The sequence below is a fragment of the Oryctolagus cuniculus genome, chromosome 20, assembly GCF_051225735.1.
Source record: "Oryctolagus cuniculus isolate XC-2025 breed Fujian yellow rabbit chromosome 20, ASM5122573v1, whole genome shotgun sequence".
Classification (NCBI taxonomy): Eukaryota; Metazoa; Chordata; class Mammalia; order Lagomorpha; family Leporidae; genus Oryctolagus; species Oryctolagus cuniculus.
The window spans coordinates 33758363-33777376 of record NC_142886.1 but is presented as its reverse complement, the minus strand read 5'-3'; the positions used below and the strand labels follow the sequence as shown (position 1 = coordinate 33777376).

At 36.4% G+C, this 19014-nt stretch overlaps 1 long non-coding RNA gene across 5 annotated transcripts in view; it reads right to left on the bottom strand.

The window, feature by feature from the left end:
* LOC149120133 (uncharacterized) overlaps nucleotides 1-19014 on the bottom strand; it is a 97696-nt gene that overhangs the window by 31519 nt on the left and 47163 nt on the right. For 2 of the 5 annotated variants that reach the window (XR_016226838.1, XR_016226840.1), the window contains exons 3-4: nucleotides 15585-15663; nucleotides 5290-5358 (exon numbers count right to left, since the gene is read on the bottom strand). This is a non-coding gene — a long non-coding RNA (uncharacterized LOC149120133). Of the gene's footprint in view, nucleotides 1-1746; nucleotides 1934-5289; nucleotides 5359-15584; nucleotides 15664-19014 lie in introns of those variants that run through there. The other 3 variants (XR_016226841.1, XR_016226842.1, XR_016226839.1) reach the window with 2 other exon arrangements.

Genomic DNA, 19014 nt, shown 5'->3' with positions numbered 1-19014 from the left:
AGAATAAAACATTATTAAGTATTTTAAACCAAATGAAATGTCAGCAAATAAACAGTGACAATCATTGTTACATATAACAATGTTATTAATACTAATAATTGATGAATAACTTAATAAATAGTATCTGCACAATGGTTAATGTTGTTAATGACTCTATAATATGAGTAGTCATGCATTTCATGTTTTCTAAGAAGCAATCATTTAAGTGCTAAAAATGTATCTATTGAACTAGAAAATTAGATAACTGGCCATATTAAGATATATTGTATACACATAAGATGGTCTTCTTTCATAGCATTTACTAAATGAATGAATATATTAATAGAAAAAAACTTTTTTCAGTATGGATGGAACACTCTTTAATGCAACGTTAATTTCAGGAAACAATGCATTGATACTACTTTTAAAAATATTTTTACTAAGTTATTTGTTTATGTATACAAATACTACTTCCTCTCATATTTACTTTTGGTTCACTGCTTAATTTTCAGTTTTAAAAATTATTTATTTGCTTCCATTTTATTTGAAAGACAGAGAGACAGAGCTCTTCCATCTGCTGATTAATCTCCAAATGCCCACAACACCCATGGCTGGGCAGTCGGAACCAGAACCCTGGAACTCCATGCAGGTCTCCCCTGTGAGTGTCAGGGATCCAAGTGCTTGGACCATCACTTGCCACCTCCCAAGATGCACATGAGCAGGAAACTCATCAGAAGTGGAAGAGTCTGGACTTGAATCTGAATCTGCAATATGGGGATGGTGTGTTATGCCCACTCCAATTATTTCATATTTTTAAAATGTTTCACTAACATGTAATACCTGTGCAGTTTTATGGGGTATATATAAAATATCAGAATTACATACCATTCTTGCTAATAATATTACAATTAGACCTAAGTACCCATATAGAAAATATTTCATGACATGTCAGGCATATTGCATTGAATTTTGGCTATAAATATTGTAAATATGTTTAGATACATTTGAAATATTAGATTTAATATGAATATTCACATAATTTTTAAAGCAGAATTGCCAAAGTTTACTCGGGAATGATAGCATCAATTGAGACTAAATTTGAGGGTAGACTAAATATAGCCATGCAAAAGAGAAACATGAATATAACATTACATACATACACACACACATATAAACATGCATACACATGCAATGTCAATTTATTCCATCATTCTATATTTAGACAATACACATTTAACATTCAGCATTCCACATGAAAATTTCATTAACATATTTTATACATAAATAAAATATTACCACTTTGCAAAGTATTTCATTTTTGAATACACAAAATTATTAAAAAGTAATTGTTATTCAGGAAGGAAAACTATTGGGATGCTAAACACTGATGACTAGTTGATTCAACACCTGTACAATATTTATATTCTATTTATCTTTCTAAATTAGGCAAGAGTCACAGAGAAAAATAGAGTGATATTTAAAAACACTTTTAAAAGTTCATGTTTACTGAGATTTGTTAGCCTGATTTTTGTGATTTATTATGACAAATGCTTTAAAATTTCAAAATATGAAGCTTTTTTATAGCTATGGTAAGCAACTCCTTCCTGTTTACCATCTGAGTTTTCACTTAGCCAAAGGCAAATAAATTAAACTTTTTTTTTTAATAACTGGATTGTTGCCATCTTCTGAAGCTGATTATTTTATGACTGTTTATCTTTTAAACATATTTTGTTTTTTATTTATTGGAAAGGCAGAGAAACAGGGAAAGAGACTGAAACAGAGACAGGTAGATCTTCCATCTGCTAATTCACTTCCCCAAAACCTGAAACAGCCTGGGCTGCCCCAAGCCAAAGCCAGGAGATCAGAATTCAATCCAGGTCATCCACACACACGACAGGTATCCAAATGATTGAACCATAACATGCTGTCTCCCAGGTTGTGCATACGCAGGAAGCTGTAATCAGAAGTAAAGCTGAGACTCAAACCCAAGCACCCCTGTATGGTCTTCAGACATCCCAAGCAGTGTCTTAACCACTGTACCAGTTGTCCAGCCCAACTGCATATCTTTATGATATAAATCTAAGGATCACTCCACATTCAACATAAAGAAAGAAGATGGAGAAGGAGGAGAAGGAGTAGAAGGAAAAGGAGGAGAAGGAGAAGAAGAAGAATTTGATTTTGATTTTAGTATCTTAATTTTTTCAAACATTTCGCCTATGTAAGCAATCATCTGAAAGATGATTAAATTGAATGTAGTCATTGAAAAGCTGACTAAAGACAATGCCCATTTAACTCAGGGACACTTTGCCTTTCAAACACGTAGCCTTACTTTGGGTGCAAAGACTTGAGTAAGACATTTATGACTGATAAAGAAGTCCAAGGAAAATTAATCATGGACTAACTCATGAAGAAAACAATTTCAGGGAAAAACTGTACTACATGGTTGCTGAAAATCAAATAAAATACATTTTGACAGAACCAGCATGGCATATTAGATGGAATTATATACAGATTTACTGGTAGTTGAAATATAAATGAACATCAGAAATATAAAATATTGGTAAGTTTAGTTTGTATCACCAATGTCATAGTGTAGAGAAGTCTATAATTCTCCAGCAAGGTACAGATGAACATGGTTTCAAACCTATTTTTATAAAATATAAGCCCAGATAAGGAATGTGTCCTTGTCATTCTTTCTTTTTCTATCCCACTTTATAGAGTTATGAATGACAAATAAATATATCATAATAAGATATTTTGATGTATTTATACATCATTTAAAAATTACAATAAAGCTAATGAACATATCCATCACCTCACATAGTTTTTGTATTGTGCAAGTGGGGAGAGGAGTTGAGATCTACTCTTTCATCAAATTTTAAATAATTAGTATACTGTCATTTACCATGGTTATTAGGCTATTCATTAGGTTACCAATGCTTGCTCATCTTGTAAATGTAAGCTTGTACTCCTTAACCAGTATTGCTCCTTTTCTCTCATTTTCCAGTCCCTGATAACCACCCACTCCACTCTCATAATATGTATTTTTTTCTTAGTGTCTACAAATAAGAGGGATCAAGTAGAAGCTGTTTGTCTCTGGTTTGTTTTAATTAACATATGGTCCTCAAGAGTCATCCATATTGTTGCAAATGACAATATTTTATTATTTTCATGTGGAAATAATCTATATTTTGTGTGTAGATGTGTGTTATCATCATTTCCTTGTCTAGTCATCTGTCAATGACATAGAGTGTTCCCTTATCTTATCTATTGTGGCGCAGCAAACACAGGGGAATCTTCATTTTAAGTGTGATTCACAGCTTTTTTCTTAGAGAATTCCATTAAACTTTACTACCATACTTATCTGGTTTTGCCTTTTTTGCCTTTTTTGCATCTACTTATTAAGTAACTTTTTTCATTTTATTTTTGTTACAGTTTTGTCAAACCAAAACTTGCACATTGGGACTTTTTTTTTATTCATACATAATAAAATTTTGGCTCAAAACGAAGTTCTACCTGAGCACTCCTTTTCTGACATCTGTAATCTGCTATAATTATCTGCTATGAAAATGTGATGACATTTTAGGGTTCTTTTGTCCTTTCATTGATTTCATTTTCTTTCAGTTGTGGGTATCTGCTAATTTCTATTGTTCCACAGACTGTCCTGTTCCTGACATTAATTCTAGGTACAATGAGTGGATCTATTTATAACACTTTTGAAGCTCAATGAGCTTAGCATGAGTAACACACTTCATAGTACAGTAATACCAGAAAAATCAAAATCATTACATCAGTAACATCAAATACATATAATATGATATTGACTTGCTCAATCTTAATAGGAATCTTGTGAGACCCAAATGATTATTATTCATTTCTAAAATGAAACAAATTAGGCTTGTAGTGGTAGTATGGATTGCTCAGGAACACAAATTAAGGATATAGAATAGGAATTTGATGTAAGAATTTTAGAGTTCTTGTTATTAAACATGCTGCCATGAATGTCCCCTCATTTAATAGGTCACACATTTTAAGGAGAACATTTACTAAGACAAATTTACCATTCACAAATATTTACCTATAATATCTCAACATTCTTGATTCAGAAATTTTTTCTGTCAACTACACACATTGGAATTTTTTTTTTTTTTTTTTGACAGGCAGAGTAGACAGTGAGAGAGAGAGACAGAGAGAAAGGTCTTCCTTTGCCGTTGGTTCACCCACCAATGGCTGCCACAGCTGGCACGCTGCGGCCAGCGCACTGCGCTGATCCTATGGCAGGAGCCAGGTGCTTCTCCTGGTCTCCCATGAGGTACAGGGCCCAAGCACTTGGGCCATCTTCCACTGCTTTCCCAGGCCACAGCAGAGAGTTGGCCTGGAAGAGGGGCAACCGGGAAAGAATCCGGCGCCCTGACCGGGACTAGAACCCGGTGTGCCGGCGCCGCTAGGTGGAGGATCAGCCTATTGGGCCGCGGCGCCAGCCGGAATTTTCCTTTTTTACTGTATGTATGTTAATGCCATGTAAAAAATTATCATGAAATTAGTGGCTTTAAACAACACTCATTTATTACTTCACATTTCTATAGGTAAAATATACAATCACATTTTGTCTGCATTGTCTGCTCAGTCCCATAAGGCTGCAATCCAGGTATTGTGTATGCTACTCTGGAGGCTTAACTTGGAAATAGCTGCCTCTAAGTCCCTTCATATTGTTCAAAAAATTCACCTTGCAATTATGGAGCTGAGGTCTTCATATTTTTGCCAACTGCCCGTTTCCCTAGGTTTCCTCAGATCCTTGCCCTGTGGTCCTCTCTATTGGCAGATCATATCACCGATACTTGCTTCTCCAAGGCAACTGAGAGAAGTGTTTCTCTGTAGTACACTAAGCAGGAGCCCTATGGCATATAAAATTGTTGTGGGGTGATATCCCAGCATCTTTGGCATGTTGTATTGGTTACAGGCAAATCATCAACACCATCCCAACTCAAGAAGAGGGGTTTAATACAAAGTCATGGATATCAGGATATATGAATCATTGGCAGAGACATTCTGCTCAGGTACTATACACCAAAAACATTATGGTCATGTTAAATACTGATACTAAATCCTATGCTTTGCTTTGAATTCAGTGAAGAATTCGGGGAATAATCTCCTTGCACAAAAATGTTCCATTCTGAGTCACTAGTAAAATTTTGATGTTGTTCAGAAGCCAACACTGTAACTCCTGGCCTTTGGTATATAACTGAGATACGTGATTATTTAGATCCTCTCATTCTCACTCCTTTAAGTCTCAAGCACCCACGAACTCACCCTCCATCCTAACAGCGGGATTCGTCCTCCTGAAGGCTTGCTCCTCTGTCAGACTTCCAAGTATCAGAGCTGAGGGAATAATGATTTTAGTTACTTCTGAAAGTATTGGAAACTAGAAGCTGTAAGTGGAATATATTTCCCCTTTGATTACTTTATTGATGGCTGCTCAGTGATCGACCTACACACAATTGATCTGAGCAGCCTTGCAGGACTTGGCATACACGTCTAATTGAGATTTCACAGAACAACATCCAGTGTACTGAGCCTGATTCAAAGGGAAAAAATCCTTCTTGAAATTGTCGCCTATTGAATTTGAACTGATTCATGATATTCTTCCAATTGCTTTTCATGACACCCACATTTAAATGTGCCACTGTCAACGAGGCTATGATTGCTTCAGATTTAACATCTGGAAACATTTTTTTTTTTTATTTGTAATGGCTTATGAAATTCCTACATGTCTACAATTAAGAGCACTTGAAAGTATAAACTAATAATAGTACCAATCAAAATGAGAGGCAAGAAAATACATATTCTATGTTAGAATATATATACAGCAAAGAAAATAATAAGAATTTTGTATTTCAATAATTTAATTTCTTTGACAGGAAATGAGTACACGTACCTAAGAATATGGAGTTCAGGGCACCTAAAAAAAAGCTAATGTGCTTGTGCTACACTCATACATTTAATGTTTCATATATTATTAAAGACAGCTCTAGGCAAGCACTCTGCTCTAAAGTTTGGAAAGGCCATTTCATGGGCCAAAAAATACCCAGTGCATAATCTGGCTTTGTGTATCCACGTGTTCAATCACAAGTTGACATAACATTTTAAAAATGTGGTACTTCCTCAAGTGTATGATAATGCCTCATATAGAAGAGATTTATTGTAGAAACGTTTTAGAGCCTGCAATTTACTGGTGAATCTTCGGAGTAGGGTCTTCAGTCTGGCATCTACATAGTATCCTTGAAATAATAGTTGGGGCTAGCATTTGCTGAAGGGGATAAATTGTTGCTTGGAACAACTACATTCCATATCAAATTTGGGAAAAAATATGGTTGCTTGGAGAAGGCTTGTTGTATTAGTTCTCTATGTCTGAATATAATACAAATTACAGCCACTGAAAGCAATGTAGATATCTTATAGTTCTATTGGTTCAGAAGTCTAAACTGTGTCTCAGTGACATAATTCCTTTCTGGGAGCTAAAAGGGAGATTTATCCTCTTTCACTTCTCAACTTTGACAGTCTGCACTGGTCTCTTGGACTGTGATTTCTTTCTGCACCTTCAAAGTGAACATTGGGCAGTCTATTTCACACACTATGGATAAAAGACGGTCTTCAATCAATGGTGTTGGGCAAACTAGATATCACGTAAAAGAATGAAACTGGACATTTATGTTACAAAAATGAACTCAAAATAGATTAAAAGCTTGGGGTCAGTGTTGTGGTATAGCAGGTTAAGCTGCTGCTTATGGTGCCAACATCTTGTATTGGAATGCCAGTTTGAATCCCAGTTCCTTCACTGCCAATCCAGCATCTTGCTAATTTGCCTGGGAAGGCAGAGGATGATGACCTCAAAGGTTGGGCTCCAGCCTCCCAGTAGACCTGGGTGGAAGTCCTGCTTAGTATCGGCCCAGCCCTGGATGCCATGGCCATCTGGGGAGTGAGCCAGTAGATGGAAGATCTCTCTCTCTCTTTCTCTTTCTGATACTCTGTCTTTCAAACAAATAAATTAATAATTTTTTAAGAATGTCTTAAAATCTTAAGTGGAATACCAAGAACACAAAACTACCAGAAGAAAATGTAGAAATACTTTTTGATATTGGCTTATAAATAGGCAAAATAGGATAGCACCAAACTAAAAAGCTTCTGCACAACAATTGAAAAAATCTACATAGTAAAAAAAAAAAACAATTAATGAAAGGGGAGAAAATATCTGAACATTCATCTTGTAAATTGTTAATATAGAAAATATTTACAGAACCCAAACAACTTTAGCAATAAGGCAAATAAACTGATTAATAAATGGGCAGAGGAGTTGATAGACATTTCTCAAAAGACATGTGAATGACTAAAAGATATGTGAAATTACACTCAACAGTAGTATTCATCAGAGAAATGGGAAACAAAAGTACAGTGAGATTATCATTGCAAGTATGTTAAGATGACTGTTATCAAAGAGACAAAAGTGTTGGCAAAGCCATGGAGAAAAGGCACCCTTGGATCTTACTAAAGGAAATTTACATTTGCACAGTAGTTATGGAAAATAATACGGGGTTTCCACAAAGATTAAAAATAGAATTACCAAATAATGAATAAATCCTACTTTTAAGTATGTAAAACTTCATACACAAAGGAAATGAATCACTATGAGGGCAAGATAACTGCACTCCCACCTTCATTATAGCCTTATTCCAACAGAAAGAAAATAGATCAACCTAAAATTTCAGTGACAGGTAGAAGAACGAAGAAAACTTGTTGTGCAGACACACAAACACACATTCAATGATATATTATTCAGATTTTCATTACTATAGCCAGATGCCAAAGACAACCTATTTATGAAGGATGGGATTTGTTTTGCCTCAAGGGTTTTAAAGTTCACAGTCCAAGTATAGGGAGGTGCCATCGGTGTAGCTGCTTAAGGAGACTAGAGGATGGCAACAGCTTCATGTGTTGAGTAATGATTACATGGCAATACAGGACCCAGAGTGAGCTGCTGAACATAATTTAGCTTGTATAATCAACCTTTCTCAAGAACTACTTTCCCAGGCCAAATTTCAATAACCTAAGACCTTCCACTAGATCTATGTCTTAGATATCAAATTAAATCAAAGCTCCATCTCCTTAGTACCATAATTTCAGGACTTAGGAATTTAATGAGTCAGCATGATTCTGGAGCCATATCCTATTCAAATCATAGCAATTATTTTTCAACTAACCCTAAAAACGATGGAAATATTGCCATTTGTGAAAATACAGATGAACTTGGAAGACATAATATTAAGTGAAATATGCATGGCGCAAACAAAACCATGTTTGAGCTCATCTATACATGAAATGAGCAAGTAGAATGGTAGTTGTTAGGGGTTGGGGGAGGAGACAAGGATAGAAAGAAACAGTATTTTTCACTGTATGTTTCTGTGTGGGAGCAAACTGTTGAATCTTTACTTAATGTATGCTAAACTGATCTTCTGTATATAAAGAGAATAGAAAATGAATCTTGATGTGAATGGAAGGGGAGAGGGAGTGGATAAGGGGAGGGTTGCGGGTTGGAGGGACGTTATTGGGGGGAAGCCATTGTAATCCATATTCTGTACTTTGGAAATTTATATTCATTAAATAAAAGTTAAAAAAATAAATTATAATGTATAATATATTTGAAAATTGCAAGCAAGTAGATTCAAATATGTTCATCATAAGGAAAGAGTATGTGAGTTGAAAGACGTGTTAATCAGCTTGAGTTAACCTTTCACCATATATATATATATAATATAGATTAAATGTATAAGTTGTATACCATACATATACATAATTTTTCTCAATTGCATCTATCAAAAGAAATGATTAAAATATTTTATACAATCATAAAGATATACTAAAATGAACTTTAAGATACTTCAATTAATCAGTCATAAAGGGATCAAAGAGTCTCACTAAAAATGTGACATCAACAAAAATAATATGATTTAACTCAGTATCAATAGGAAAGTTTTAAATGTAAATATGGAAGACCAATTGCTTACTTATTAAATTGATTGTTAACATTGATTTTTTTCTCAGAAACCTTTTTTTAAAGTATACAAACTCCATGCATTTCATAAATACAAATTTAGGAACATAGTGATTCTCCCTACCCTTCCCTCTCAGAAACGTGAGAGACCAGTGGGTTGAGCAAAGTAAGTCAAGACTAGAATTATCCAGCCAACATACAGAATCAAGAACTAAACATAATTTTGCTCTTCAGATCTACTACATTTTGAGATACTTTATTAAACAGAAAATTTTAACTGATAAAATATCTAAAAGTATCCAGATATACATGGGCACATATATGCATACATACAACTATTTTTGACCTTATCTTTAATGATGTCATCTTGTACTCTTTAAGTTGCTTACTTACTTCTTTGGTCCTGTTTTTTGGCAACCTACTCTCTGACCATCAATTCTTATTTTTCCCTTTCAAGTATCCTCTGTCCTCTCCCCAACATTTGTATAACTCAGCATGACTGATAATATATTTTTTTTAATTATCACCTACTTCCTTAATGCTTTCTTTTCCATTTACATCTATAATTCAAGGGAAATTCATTAAAATTTCTTTCTTATACACATGGTTACACCCTTGTTCTCTCACATTTATTCTCAGCATCCTACTTATATATCATCGAATCTATATCTTTAAACTCTGAAGTGCTACCTTAAGCCTACAATGTGATTGTTACTAAGGCCAATAGCTTTGCTTATAGAATTTCCATTGCCTCTTATCAACTCAAGGACATTTTCCTAATACTTTGCTCCTTTATCTCCTACATTGAGTTTTTACCTTTTTCTCCATGGCTCAAATATAGGTGACGATAATAAGCATATAGCAATGCTCACTCAGGCACACTTCAAACCTTTACCATTATCAGTCCACTGAAACTCTTCTTGTTAAATCACCATAAACCTCATGTTTAAAGCCAATGATGGGTTATTAGTCAATACACTGTTTAATTTGCCTTTTTACTGGATGCATGTAATCAGTGTCTTCACTAATTTCTCACAATATATCTGAGTTCTTTCCTGTCTAATTGAACACTCTTGATTTCTTTGATAAGTTCCTTATCTTACCTCTCCTCTAACACTGAACACTGGACTATGTGAGAGCTCAGCCCTTAGATCTCTCCTGCCTTTTTCTTCAACCTCCCCTATATGTTCTTTGCTTTCTGTTCCTTCATCTTCCCTAATCTCCCTAAATTCACTTCCAGATGATCTCATGGCTATTTTATAGCTGAACCCTACATATGTGCTAATTCCTAAATGTGTATCTCCAGTCCACAACGTTCTACTGAACTGCAGGCCCTTGAATCTCCACTATTTCCAACCCTTGCTCAATCCTCAATCATACATATCTTAGTCCATGGCAACTTCCTCCCTGTAGAGACTTTTGTTCTTATTTACTTCTCAGGGATTCTGTTGGATTCCATTATAAGATTTATCAGGAAGTTGTATACTTTTTACAACTTCATTGATACCATTGGATCTAAGTCAGCTCTATTATACTCTCTTAACTGCTTTCTCTCCCTCTAAATAGAAGTTAGATTTTTTTTTTTTGACAGGCAGAAGTAGACAGTGAGGGAGAGAGACAGAGAGAAAGGTCTTCCTTCCATCAGTTCACCTCCCAAATGGCTGCTACGGCTGGCGCACTGCGCTGATCCGAAGCCAGGAGCCAGGTGCTTCCTCCTGGTCTCCCATGTGGGTGTAAGGGCCCAAGCACTTGGGCCATCCTCCATTTCCTTCCTGAGCCACAGCAGAGAGCTAGACTGGAAGAGGAGCAACTAGAACTAGAACCCAGCGCCCAGATGGGTGGAGTATTAACCAAGTGAGCCACAGTGTACTCTTCTCCAGATAAGGACATTGCTGAGTTTTCTTAACCCTTTCTTTCCAAAGAAGCTCGATTTCTTTTTAATGATGCAACTAACTTCATCCCACATGGCTATCCAACTTCTGTATAGTCACATTGGTTTTTTTTAAACACATGTTAACTTCTGTACTTCTACACTATAAAATATATATCTTTAATATAGCTGTTTATTGTCTGTGACCAATTAAAACATAAATTCCACTGTTCTAAGGGTTCTAATGGTCTTTTCTGTTTTTCCATGGACATAACCCAAGTGTTTAACAGAATGCCTAGAACATAGAAAAACTCAACATTACTTAACAGAATCTGATTAAAGATGTATGAAGGAATTAGCATAATGCTACAACTGGGAGTTGCTAGACACTTGATCTATCAATGCTCATTGCAAAAAAACGACATGCCAATTATTTCCTAGCAACAAACACATTGCAAATATCTTGTAAATTACTGTCTGTAGTCCTCGCACAAATTCTATATTTCTGACTACTCTGAATTCTTTCTGAATATTGTTTCCTGAGATGTAACAGGAGTAGATATTAATTTCTTGGTTTTTACTTGTTCTTTTATAAATCAAAGTATTAATTTAATTTAAAACATTGGAGAATTAACCTTTTTCACACACTTTATAATGCCATGGCACAAGTCTAGTCACCGCCTCTTTATGCCATAACCGCATACAGTATAAATGGAATTGTAGGCTGCCACTTACTTACCATTCAATTACCAGTCACCTATTGCTTCCTCCATGGAGCAGTACTATGCATTTGAAATGGGTCTTTTTAGTTAAGCAGCATCATTTATTTAAGATGTGAAAAATGCATGGCATATCTCCTCAGACATATCTCCTCATTGTATGCAACAGGAATTAAGAACAAAACAAACTCCTACTACAGAAACTAGCAGCAGCTTCTAAGAGTTCATCAGAAAATCTATTAACAAAGGTTTCATGGAAGAGAATCATCACTGAAAAACAACTGCTTTCAAGCCTTTTGAACGTTAAGATCTCCCAACCAATTTACAAAGTCGTGTTCCACCTTCCAGTCACTCACAGGAGGTCACAGCTGAGGGTCTCCAGCAGACCGAGGTGTTTGGAGACTGTTTATGAGGCAGCACTTTCAGTCTGAAAAGATCACATTCGCCTTTGTAGCACACTGTGTGTGCAAATAGATTTCCTGGTCAAGCTTCTGCAACAAACTGTGGCAAAAGCTGCCTGCAAATTTGTTGCTAATAAGGCAGCTTCAATGTGTTGTCACATGAGCATTTCTGCTCTAGCTTTACAAGCACTCCAAAGGATGCTGCATAAAGAATCGAAGAATCCGCTAGTGGTTGAGATGCAACCCCAGGACACGTCAAAGGCAGATTTCAGCCTAAGGCTCTGGTGAAACAGGGACATAACCACAGAAGCGAAACCCATGTGTGTGTTTCAAAGGATCTGCGTGATAGCCTGGTTATGTGCTTAGTGGAGAGAGAAGTAACCAGGATCCCCTGGGCTTTTGCTTTCGTGTGCGTGTGCGTGTGTGTGTGTGTGTGTGTGTGTGCGCGCCTCTTCACTTCGCTCCCAGGCATCATGACTGGTTTGTGAGCACAGCCTACATCATAAAACTAGCGCAGGCTTCTTAGCCATAGGAAATCCCTCGAGGACAGCAGAACCAGAGGCAAATACTCACAGAGGCCCTCTGCTCTCTAAAAACACAAGCTTTTTTTTCCCCCTGGGGACACTAAATTTAAACATCAGTAAGTAGGACAAAGAATTGTTGGATCCATAGGACATTTTCTAAAATAGGGCAAAAAGAGTCATCTTTGTTATAGGAATGGTAAACAATTTGGATGAGGGAATAGGGGAGAGGTTAGATGTCTGACATGGTGACAGATTTCAGGTATTTTTCCGCCCTGTCAGGCTACTTGTCCACATGACTGAAAATCTTCCCAGATCATTCAGGTAACCACATTAAACTTGAGAGCTACAGTGACTAGCTCGTCTTCGATGGCAGCAATTACTCAATATTCATGGAAATAAAGAAACAGGACATCTTGGTGTAGCCGCAAGATGTTACTTTCCTAAACTTTTAGTTAAGTAAAATAAAATGAAATCACCCTTAACTGACAGCCATGGAACATATATTCCTATCTTCAACAAATAGTGCTAAAAGCAAGGTGAGACAGGATTACATAAGGAGAAACTAGTCAGTGTTGTAATTAACTTAAAGGAAATCACATCACCTTTGAAGCAATTTCCAAATATGAGCTCTTATGCGAATTCAAATATCTGTTTTACTACAATATTGGCTAATTTGTAAGAGCAAACATGCTCATTCCAGGGATGGTCATGTTTATGTGTCTGAGATCATTTTTATCTTTCTTCCAAGCAGATTCCACCATTATCTGGCATTGGACTCTCTGTTCATAAATATGTATCATCTATAACATTTTAATATATAAACATAATGTATTTATATCAATGAGATACCTGTACTCTCATATTTGCTGCGATACTATATAAAACAGCCAAGATATGCAAGATATGGAATCAACCACAGTGTCCATCAGCAGATAAACATTTTCACAATATTCCATTGTAAAATATTGTGAATATTATAAACATATATTTATACCTTAACATATACTTTAATATTTATCAAACTAAATTTTAACTGATATGTAAAACTTGTACATATTTACGGGGAAATATGTAAGGTCTCAACACATGCATACATTGTAAGATAATTTTATTTTCTGAGTTTTAAAATTTACATTTCTTTGAGAAGGAGAGAGAAATAGAGACATCTCACCCATTGGGTTTCTCTACAAATGCCCAGAATGGACAGGAGTGGAAGCCAGGAACTGAAACCTCAATCCAAATTTCCCACATGGGTGGCACAAACTCTATTCCTTGAGCTCTTACTGCTACCTCCCTGGCTCTGCATTAGCAGAAAACTAAAATGAGGAGCTGGAGCCAGGAATGAACCCAGTTACTCTGATGTGGGACAAGTGCATCTTAACAGGCATTTTAATTTCATGGCCAAGTACTCGTCTCACAATTTTTTTTAAAGATGTATTTACTTAATTTAAAGAGTTACAGAGAAGGGTGGGGGAGGGAGAGGGAAAGAGAGAGACACACACATAGACAGACAGGCATCATCTTCTGGTTCACTCCCTTAAATGGCTGCAACAGCTGGGATTGGACCAGGCCAAAGTCAGGAGCCTGGAACTCCATCCAGGTCTCCTGCATGAGTGGCAGGAACTCAAGCACCAGGGCCATCTTATGCTGCTTTCCCAGAGGCATTAGCAGGGAACTGGATAGGTAGTGGAGCAGCTGGGATTTCAATATGTCTTAATATGGGATGCTGGGATCACAGGTGGCAGCTTAACCCATTGTGTCACAATGCCAGCCCCACTAGCCTTTATTTTTGTTTTTAGTAACACTATTTGACCAATAGAAGGGGCAGATAAATATATACATATTAGATAAGAAATGCAAGTAGAATTCATACCCATTCATTGAAGATCCATAATGTGAATAATCAATCCCATTGCAAATACAAAATATTCACAAAATTGTACTCATGAAAATCTTATTCATATGTTTGCTTTTTGATACAGACATTCTAATATTCTTGTAATATTTTCATAGTATGAATTTTATAAACACTAATTTGGATTTATACATAGAAACTATCTACATGACTCCAAATTTGTGACCTTTCTTATAATCCATACTGCTGCTACTACTTCTTCTTCTTTTTTTTTTTTTTTTTTTTTTTTGACAGGCAGAGTAGACAGTGAGAGAGAGACAGAGATAAAGGTCTTCCTTTTCTGTTGGTTCACCCCGCCCAATGTCCGCTGCAGCCGGTGCGCTGTGGCCAGCGCACCACACTGATCCGAAGCCAGGAGCCAGGTGCTTCTCCTGGTCTCCCATGTGGGTGCAGGGCCCAAGCACTTGGGCCATCCTCCACTGCACTCCCGGGCCACAGCAGAGAGCTGGACTGGAAGAGGAGCAACCGGGACAGAATCCAGCACCCCAACCCGGACTAGAACCCGGGGTGCCGGCGCCACAGGTGGAGGATTAGCCTATTGAGCCATGGTGCGGGCCCATACTGCTACTTCTAAGCCATCCTTCACATTGAACTTGGGGTACTACGTGGTAGAGTTTATAAGGTCCTGTAAACCTCACACAGACTGACTTGTTATATAGATTATTTGTCCACAGTAACATTTATAATATTTTTTCATATTATGGATTGCTAGATTATTTATTGTGAATTTTTTTGCCTGTAATTTTATTTATAGACCACAGGATTTTGTTTGAAGATGATCTTTTATGAGATAAAATTAAATTTTTTATAAATAAAATGCATCTTTTTAATGTAAACCAATTTCTTGGGTATTTTTCTTAAACAATGTCTTTCTCCGTTTGATTAAAATCATCCCCAATGTGATTCAAAGGTAGACATTACTATGGGCATTTCATGCTAGCTTTATGATTGACTACAGCATGATTCTGCCAACTCTTCCCCAGAGCAAAGTCACAGGAACATCATGAATCAAGGACAAAGAAAGAATTCCACTCTGTGTATGTACTATGGAAAATTAAAAATTGCTGATTAATTAAAAATATTTGCTAATGCTAGGTTTGTTTGCATTAAACTCTCCATTCTTTACTTACCGGGCAATCCAAAAGTGTCAGATAACTGGGTATTGTGAAAAGTGATAGTCTTCCCCATCCTTCATGTTAAGGAGTTTACCTTAAAACAGAAAAGTAAGAAATGTAGGTGAAAATTTGCATCAGATCTTTCAACCTATAGAAACACTTCTAAGAGATGTTTCTGCAAGAAAAATAAAACTTACATGGACATTTGATACAGAAACATTCTCAGACTGTTTTTTATTTCCTTTTCATATGGAATCAAAATAAATATTGGAATGCTAATTTCTTTCAGAACTTTGAACCTTTAACTGACACCTTGCATAATACTGTATTTCCTAAACACTATTAGTGCAAAATCTGCATCCTCTTTTATATCTTTATCATAGTCTCATCTCAAAACAGTATTCTGTTGTGTCATTTTGCAAGATTCTTATTGATAGTTATCTGGGGTTATAGAAAATACTAAGAGTACCATGGAGTCTTCATGCTATTTTTGTCAAACTGGGCAAAATATTTGCTTCAATGTTGAGAAATATGTTAGACTGTATTTCTGTCAACTTGATTACCCTAGAATTAATCTTCCAATAATACTCTTCCCTGTATGGCTTTAGGTTACAGTTTGCCAAAAAGCAGGTGCATGATATTTGGCAAGCAAAATGGAGCATGACGCTGGGAATGCCATCAATGCTTCCAGGTGATGAAGCAAACAGCAAATGCGGTAGGCTCCCATTGACTTACTTAGCACTTCTTTCAGCATGCTTGTCAAACGTCAGCCCTGCTGATCAGGAGCAAAACCAGGACCACCAGAAGACATTTTGCCAGAAACACAGAGAGCATAATCATGAATAATTATCAGCTTTCTATAGACCATTATACCACTCATAATCTGTGGTCTTACCTCAGCAGCAGAACATGCCAAGGTTCCATATGTACCACCAAGTTTCCCTTCATCTCTACCACAGTGATTGATATTTTTCTTTGATTATATTTAATTTCCCTTTTAGATCTTTACTTCCCCATCTTCCCTTATAATTTTCTAAGATCTATTTTATAGCAATTTAAATTTTGGATAATTATTTGAGAGACAGAGACAGAGACAGAGACAGAGAGAGAGAGAGAGAGAGAAACTAGCTAAAGAGCTTACTTCCATCCTCTGATTCACCTATCAAGGACCTCCCCGTGCTGCTAGAGACCCATCTACTTGAGCCAATACTGCTGCCTTCTAGGGCTTTGTGTTAGCATATTTATGTTGTTTGTACATGAGCAAGTTGATATTCAAAGACATTTATTTATATCCTAATAAAAACAGTTTTCAACTTTCCAAGTCTTAAAAATTTTAACGTGATAAGTTATTTCTTTTCTTTTATTAACTTAAATAGTTAGGAGTATAGATAAAATGAATTTAAAGTCCCATACAATCACCATTTCAATTTCAATCTCTTATGCTTAAATTTCAAATTTTCAATCTCTTATGCTTAAAATATACATTTTTTCTATTGAAATTCTATGCTTCTTTTTTTAAAAGTGACTTTTCATTTTAGAATGTCAAATCTCATCATATTTTGTGCTGTGAAAGTAGGAATTACAACCTACTTATTCAATGTTAAAATTATCACATTAAGAATAGTAGGGAGATTTTACATTTCTTGTTGATTTTGAAAAACTTGCAAGTGATACATTAAGTTAAATTCAGTTGCAATATTCATTTGGAGCACAAAACACAAATTCTAACGAAATTAGACACACCAAAAAATGTTGACTAAAATTGTTATAGTCCTATATAGATTTATCATGTATCAATTTAACTTGTTTCATCATTAATTTCCACTGAAATAATTTCTTACAGTCTTAAAATATTGTAATATACAATTTATATTGATAAATTTAACCAGATAAGTAAAAAAGTACCATATTTGTGAAGAAAGTAATAATATTTATATCTAGTATATTCAATTAAAATGAACACAAAAATTATTATTTTCAAGTAATTGTTTTACTCTGTTGGATAGAGTTAGGAATAATTAAAAGGAATTAATTCACAGTTAGATTGAATGTCCTTTCAAGGAAAGTAGTTATGTACGAAGTGTTTGTCATTATAAATAATAATGTTTGGGATCAAACAGAAATTTGAAAAATGCTTGGTTTTTCAAAAGAAGAATACTTAGCAAATGGAGAATCAATGGTACATTAGAATATGCAGTAGCCTGTGATTGGAAGATGCATATTTTTGGCTAAATCTACCACTCATTAACTGTGGGATATAGGGAAATGTTTTGACCTCTCCAGGGACATAATTTCCATCTGTGATAATCAGAGGATTGGAGCAATGATTTTTAAAATATCTGTAGCTTGGAGTCAGCACTGTGGCATAATGGGTAAAACCACCACTTGTGACACCAGAATCCCATATGGGTCCCAGTTCTATCCCAGCTGCTCCAGCTGCAATCCAGCTCCCTGATAAAGGCCTGGGAAAGCAGCAGAAGATGGCCTTTGTGCTTGGGCCCCTCCAGCCATGTGGGAGACCTGGAAGAAGCTCCTGACTCCTGGCTCTGGCCCGGTACAGCCCTAGCCACTGTGGCCATCTGAGGGCTGAACAAGCAGCTGGAAGATCTCTTTCTGTAACACTGACTTTCAAATAAGTTAATAAGTCTTTAAAAAATTCTCAGGGCTTAGCAGGCAAAGCCCCCAACTGCAGTGTTGGCATCCCATATGGGAGCTGGTGTGAGTCCTGGCTGCTCCACTTACGATCCAGCTCCCTGCTATGGCCTGGGAAAGCAGTAGAAGATGGGCCAAGCCCTTGGGCCCCTACACCCATGTGGGAGACCCAGAAGAAGCTCTTGGCTTCTAGATTCAGATTGGTCCAGCTCCAGCCATTGTAGCCATCTGGGTAGTAAACCAATGGATAGAAGACCTCTCTCTCTCTCTCAAATAAATAAATAAGTCTTTAAAAAAACTCTGTAGCTTACCTGTTTGTTCATGAAAGTATTATATATCAAATAAGGTTTTTAAGATTTATTTTTATTTATCTGAAAGGCAGAGTTACAGGGTTGGGGAGATTTCCATTCAGCAGTTCACTTCCCAATGGCTGCAATAGCTGGGGCTGGGCCAGACCGAAGGTGGCAGGGTCATCCAGGTCTCCCACACCGGTACAGGCGTCCATGCACTTATGCCATCTTCTGCCACTTTCTCAGGCACATTAGCAAAGAGCTGGATAGGAAGAAAAGCAACGGTACTTGAACCGGCGTCCATATGGGATGCCGGCATTACAGGCCATGGCTTCATCCACTACACCATGATGTCGACCCCTCAAGTAAGATTCTTAATAGAAAAATATTAACATTATTGTGAACCTTGTTGTCTTATGAATTTAAGGCCATTTATGTGTCCTCTGCCTTCTGCTATATATGAAGACACAGTGTTCCTTCCCACAGGAGGATACAGCACCAAA